Source organism: Aquarana catesbeiana, linkage group LG04, assembly GCF_042186555.1.
Source record: "Aquarana catesbeiana isolate 2022-GZ linkage group LG04, ASM4218655v1, whole genome shotgun sequence".
In the NCBI taxonomy this organism is placed as follows: Eukaryota; Metazoa; Chordata; class Amphibia; order Anura; family Ranidae; genus Aquarana; species Aquarana catesbeiana.
The window spans coordinates 118,020,842-118,027,043 of NC_133327.1; the positions used below are offsets into that span (position 1 = coordinate 118,020,842).

At 44.7% G+C, this 6,202-nt stretch overlaps 1 non-coding gene across 1 annotated transcript; it reads right to left on the reverse strand.

Annotated features, from left to right (window-relative positions):
- Positions 1-1,921: 1,921 nt before the first annotated feature.
- Positions 1,922-1,994, reverse strand: TRNAK-CUU (transfer RNA lysine (anticodon CUU)). Its single transcript has one exon. It is a non-coding gene; the product is annotated as a tRNA-Lys (tRNA).
- Positions 1,995-6,202: the final 4,208 nt, after the last annotated feature.

The window sequence follows — 6,202 nt, forward strand, 5'->3', positions numbered from 1 at the left end:
TCAGGTTTGCAAAGTGAATGCAAGTCAGTTTAAAGGGGTTTTAAACCCTTGTGTTTTTTCACCTTAATACATCCTATGCATGAAGGTGAAAAAACTTCTGAGACTGACCAGCCCCCCAGCCCCCGTTTTACTCACCTGAGCCCTTCGTTCCCTCAGCGGGGACGTGCTGTACCTCTCTGCCCAGGGTTCTCGGCTCTTGATTTGATAGATTGATAGCAGCGCAGCCATTGGCTCCTGCTGCTGTCAATCAAATCCAATGACGCGGGCACCAAGGGGGTGGGGCCAAGTCTGTAATTCTGTGTCTATAGACGCAAATGATGGACTCGGGAGCGCGCCCACAGGGTAACCCCCAGGGAGATCGCTTCTCCTAGGGGGTTTACCGATGCGAGGAGGAGCCGCTGGGGGACCCCAGAAGACGATGATCGGGGGCCACACTGTGCAAAATGAGCTGCACAGTGGAGGTAAGTATGAAATGTTTGTTATTTAACCACTTCCCGCCCGCCCTATAGCCCGCCCTATAGGGTCATATGACATCCAGCAGGATAACATGCCGCAGCGCGCCCCCGGGGGCGCGCATCGCGGCGATCGGTGGAGCGGTGTGTCAGTCTGACACACCGCTACACTGATCTTGGTAAAAAGCCTCCGGCGGAGGCTCTTTACCACGTGATCAGCCGTGTCCAATCACGGCTGATCACGCTGTCAATAGGAAGAGCCGTTGATCGGCTCTTCCTCACTCGCGTCTGACAGACGCAAGTAGAGGAGAGCCGATCGGCGGCTCTCCTGGCAGGGGGGGGTCTGCGCTGATTGTTTATCAGCGCAGCCCCCCCGCAGATCACCACACTGGACCACCAGGGATCGCCATTAGGACCACCAGGGAAGGGGCAACATGTGGATGGCCAGTTATGTACCCCATGGCCATCCACATGTGCCCAGTGTGCCAAATCTGTGCCAATCAGTGCCCACAAATGGGCACTGATTGGCACAATTATGTTGCAGTGATGCCCAGCAATGCCACCCTTAGGGGCATCACTGCAAACAAGTAATGCAATCAGTGCCACCCATCAGTGTCCATTCATGCCACCTGTCAGTGCCCATCCGTGCCCATCAGTGCCCATCTATCAGTGCCCATCCGTGCCCATCTGTGCCAACTATCAGTGCCACCCATAAGTAACCATCAATGCCACCTACGAGTGCCCATCAATGCCACCTATGAGTGCCCATCAGTGCTGCCTATAAGTGCCCATCCGTGCCACCTATGAGTGCCCATCAGTGCCGCATACCAGTGCCACCTATCAGTGCCCATCAGTGCCACCTATCAGTGCCCATCAGTGCCGCCTATCAGTGCCCATCATCAGTGCCCGTCAGTGCCACCTCATCGGTGCCACCTCATCGGTGCCCATCAGTGCTGCCGTATCAGTGCCCGTCAGTGCAGCCATATCAGTGCCCGTCATTGAAGAAGAAAACGTACTTATTTACAAAAAGTTTTAACAGAAACAAAGAAAAACTTGTTTTTTTTCAAAATTTTCGGTCTTTTTTTATTTGTTGCGCAAAAAATAAAAAACCGCAAAGGTGATCAAATACCGCCAAAATAAAGCTCTATTTGTGGGAACAAAATTATAAAAAAATTGTTTGGGTACAGTGTAGCATGACCGCGCAATTGTCATTCAAATTGCGACAGCGCTGAAAGCTGAAAATTGGGCTGGGCGGGAAGGTGTCTAAGTGCCTGGTATTGAAGTGGTTAAAAAAAACAAAACAAAAAAAAAAACAAGGGTTTACAACCTCTTTAAATTTCATATGGTTCTCTTGTAAAAAAAAAAAAAAAAAAAAAAAAAAAAATCATATGGTCTTGAGCAGAATTTACAAACTGTTCAAATTAAAACACCTTCAGCTAACACACATGAAAAAAAAAAAAAAAAAACTACGCCCAACGTGGGGCTCGAACCCACGACCCTGAGATTAAGAGTCTCATGCTCTACCGACTGAGCTAGCCGGGCTATTGGGAAATCTTGTTTCCATAATTTCCTGTGGGTATGCTCTGCAGTCTAAACAGCGTACACCACATGATACCTCTGTACTATGATAATAGAGCACAGAGGTTTTGTAGAGCATTGGTGGTTCAGTGGTAGAATTCTCGCCTGCCACGCGGGAGGCCCGGGTTCGATTCCCGGCCAATGCATCTAAGTTTTTTTTTTTTACATTAATCTATAGTTAAATATGAAAATAAAAACTTAAATTGAAGAAGCCTTGTATAAATATAATGCACACACCCATTAGTTATTTTCTAGTAGTTAGTAGGACCTTTCCTGACAAATACAGTGAGCAGGAGAACAATACAGTAATGCATATACACCTGAAGTTTAACCCTTCTTAGGCTACACAAAACTTTATTGTGGTGTCTTTGGAATTGATTGGCTGCTTTTTTTTTTTTTTTAATAATCACTTCTCTATTGTTTAGTTGATCATCTTTGGCTTCAATGATTGCACTGTTTATAGCCATGCCTACCATTGAAGACTGAGGACAATGCTCAAACTACACAGCAAAATTCTAAAGTGTTTGTTAGCGGGAGATTTAACTTTTTAACTTCCAATTCCCATAAATCAATGTACTTCAAAGAAAGCATTTACTAACAAATGGGTGGGCGTGGTCACATGTGCAGCATGACTCTGCCTGCCAGACATTAACATTTTTGAGAGACAGAGACAGAGAGACAGTGTCATTTGATTTAAGCTAGATAGATTAGGCAGGACAGTCAGTCAGTTAGCTGCACTTACAGTGTATTGTGTATATATATGCATCCCAGGTGTTATATATATATATATATATATATATATATATATACACACTGTATTCAGTTTAGCTAGATCCGTTCCTGTTATTATCTTCCTACTGACAGGCAGGCTTGTGTTGTTACAGTACAGCTACCTGAAGAAAATTGCTGGTGTTCTTCTGATCCTATTAGTACCACAGTCAGGTAGCTAGACTATTTACAGTTAGTGTAGTGCGTCCTCCTCACAGTGTTCAGCTAAAGCTACAAGTTAGTTTAGTGTGACCTCTGCACAGTGTTCAGCTAAAGCTACAAGTTAGTGTAGTGCAACCTCTGCACAGTGTTCAGCTAAACCTATAAGTTAGTGTACTGCGTCCTCTGAACAGTGTTCAGCTAAAGCTACAAGTTAGTGTAGTGCACAGTGTTCAGCTAAAGCTACAAGTTAGTGTAGTGCCTCCTCCTCACAGTGTTCAGCTAAAGCTACAAGTTAGTGTAGTGCCTCCTCACAGTGTTCAGCTAAAGCTACAAGTTAGTGTAGTGCGTCCTCCTCACAGTGTTCAGCTAAAGCTACAAGTTAGTGTAGTGCGACCTCTGCACAGTGTTCAGCTAAAGCTACAAGTTAGTGTAGTGCGTCCTCTGAACAGTGTTCAGCTAAAGCTACAAGTTAGTGTAGTGCACAGTGTTCAGCTGAAGCTACAAGTTAGTGTAGTGCACAGTGTTCAGCTAAAGCTACAAGTTAGTGTAGTGCGTTCTCCTCACAGTGTTCAGCTAAAGCTACAAGTTAGTGTAGTGCAACCTCTTCACAGTAGTCAGCTAAAGCTACAAGTTAGTGTAGTGCGACCTCTGCACAGTGTTCAGCTAAAGCTACAAGTTAGTGTAGTGCGTCCTCTGAACAGTGTTCAGCTAAAGCTACAAGTTAGTGTAGTGCACAGTGTTCAGCTGAAGCTACAAGTTAGTGTAGTGTGTCCTCCTCACAGTGTTCAGCTAAAGCTACAAGTTAGGGTAATGCGTCCTCCTCACAGTGTTCAGCTAAAGCTACAAGTTAGTGTAGTGCGACCTCTTCACAGTGTTCAGCTAAAGCTAAAAGTTAGTGTAGTGCACAGTGTTCAGCTAAAGCTACAAGTTAGTGTAGTGCGTTCTCCTCACAGTGTTCAGCTAAAGCTACAAGTTAGTGTAGTGCAACCTCTTCACAGTAGTCAGCTAAAGCTACAAGTTAGTGTAGTGCGACCTCTGCACAGTGTTCAGCTAAAGCTACAAGTTAGTGTAGTGCGTCCTCTGAACAGTGTTCAGCTAAAGCTACAAGTTAGTGTAGTGCACAGTGTTCAGCTGAAGCTACAAGTTAGTGTAGTGCTTCCTCCTCACAGTGTTCAGCTAAAGCTACAAGTTAGGGTAATGCGTCCTCCTCACAGTGTTCAGCTAAAGCTACAAGTTAGTGTAGTGCGACCTCTTCACAGTGTTCAGCTAAAGCTAAAAGTTAGTGTAGTGCACAGTGTTCAGCTAAAGCTACAAGTTAGTGTAGTGCGTTCTCCTTACAGTGTTCAGCTAAAGCTACAAGTTAGTGTAGTGCAACCTCTTCACAGTAGTCAGCTAAAGCTACAAGTTAGTGTAGTGCACAGTGTTCAGCTAAAGCTACAAGTTAGTGTAGTGCGTCCTCCTCACAGTGTTCAGCTAAAGCTACAAGTTAGTGTAGTGCGTCCTTCTCACAGTGTTCAGCTAAAGCTACAAGTTAGTGTAGTGAGTCCTCCTCACAGTGTTCAGCTAAAGCTACAAGTTAGTGTACTGCGACCTCTGCACAGTGTTCAGCTAAAGCTACAAGTTAGTGTAGTGCGTCCTCTGAACAGTGTTCAGCTAAAGCTACAAGTTAGTGTAGTGCACAGTGTTCAGCTGAAGCTAAAAGTTAGTGTAGTGCGTCCTCCTCACAGTGTTCAGCTAAAGCTACAAGTTAGGGTAGTGCGTCTTCCTCACAGTGTTCAGCTAAAGCTACAAGTTAGTGTAGTGCGACCTCTTCACAGTGTTCAGCTAAAGCTAAAAGTTAGTGTAGTGCACAGTGTTCAGCTAAAGATACAAGTTAATGTAGTGCGTTCTCCTCACAGTGTTCAGCTAAAACTACAAGTTAGTGTAGTGCGACCTCTTCACAGTATTCAGCTAAAGCTACAAGTTAGTGTAGTGCACAGTGTTCAGCTAAAGCTACAAGTTAGTGTAGTGCGTCCTCCTCACAGTGTTCAGCTAAAGCTACAAGTTAGTGTAGTGCATCCTCCTCACAGTGTTCAGCTAAAGCTACAAGTTAGTGTAGTGCGTCCTCCTCACAGTGTTCAGCTAAAGCTACAAGTTAGGGTAATGCGTCCTCCTCACAGTGTTCAGCTAAAGCTACAAGTTAGTGTAGTGCGACCTCTTCACAGTGTTCAGCTAAAGCTAAAAGTTAGTGTAGTGCACAGTGTTCAGCTAAAGCTACAAGTTAGTGTAGTGCGTTCTCCTCACAGTGTTCAGCTAAAGCTACAAGTTAGTGTAGTGCAACCTCTTCACAGTATTCAGCTAAAGCTACAAGTTAGTGTAGTGCACAGTGTTCAGCTAAAGCTACAAGTTAGTGCAGTGCGTCCTCCTCACAGTGTTCAGCTAAAGCTACCAGTTAGTGTAGTGCGACCTCTGCACAGTGTTCAGCTAAAGCTACAACTTAGTGTAGTGCGTCCTCTGAACAGTGTTCAGCTAAAACTACAAGTTAGTGTAGTGCACAGTGTTCAGCTGAAGCTACAAGTTAGTGTAGTGCGTCCTCCTCACAGTGTTCAGCTAAAGCTACAAGTTAGGGTAATGCGTCCTCCTCACAGTGTTCAGCTAAAGCTACAAGTTAGTGTAGTGCGACCTCTTCACAGTGTTCAGCTAAAGCTAAAAGTTAGTGTAGTGCACAGTGTTCAGCTAAAGCTACAAGTTAGTGTAGTGCGTTCTCCTCACAGTGTTCAGCTAAAACTACAAGTTAGTGTAGTGCAACCTCTTCACAGTATTCAGCTAAAGTTACAAGTTAGTGTAGTGCGACCTCTTCACAGTGTTCAGCTAAAGCTAAAAGTTAGTGTAGTGCACAGTGTTCAGCTAAAGCTACAAGTTAGTGTAGTGCGTTCTCCTCACAGTGTTCAGCTAAAACTACAAGTTAGTGTAGTGCAACCTCTTCACAGTATTCAGCTAAAGTTACAAGTTAGTGTAGTGCACAGTGTTCAGCTAAAGCTACAAGTTAGTGTAGTGCGTCCTCCTCACAGCGTTCAGCTAAAGCTACAAGTTAGTGTAGTGCATCCTCACAGTGTTCAGCTAAAGCTACAAGTTAGTGTAGTGCGACCTCTGCACAGTGTTCAGCTAAAGCTACAAGTGTAGTGTATCCTCGGAACAGTGTTCAGCTAAAGCTACAAGTTAGTGTAGTGCACAGTGTTCAGCTAAAACTACAAGTTAGTGTA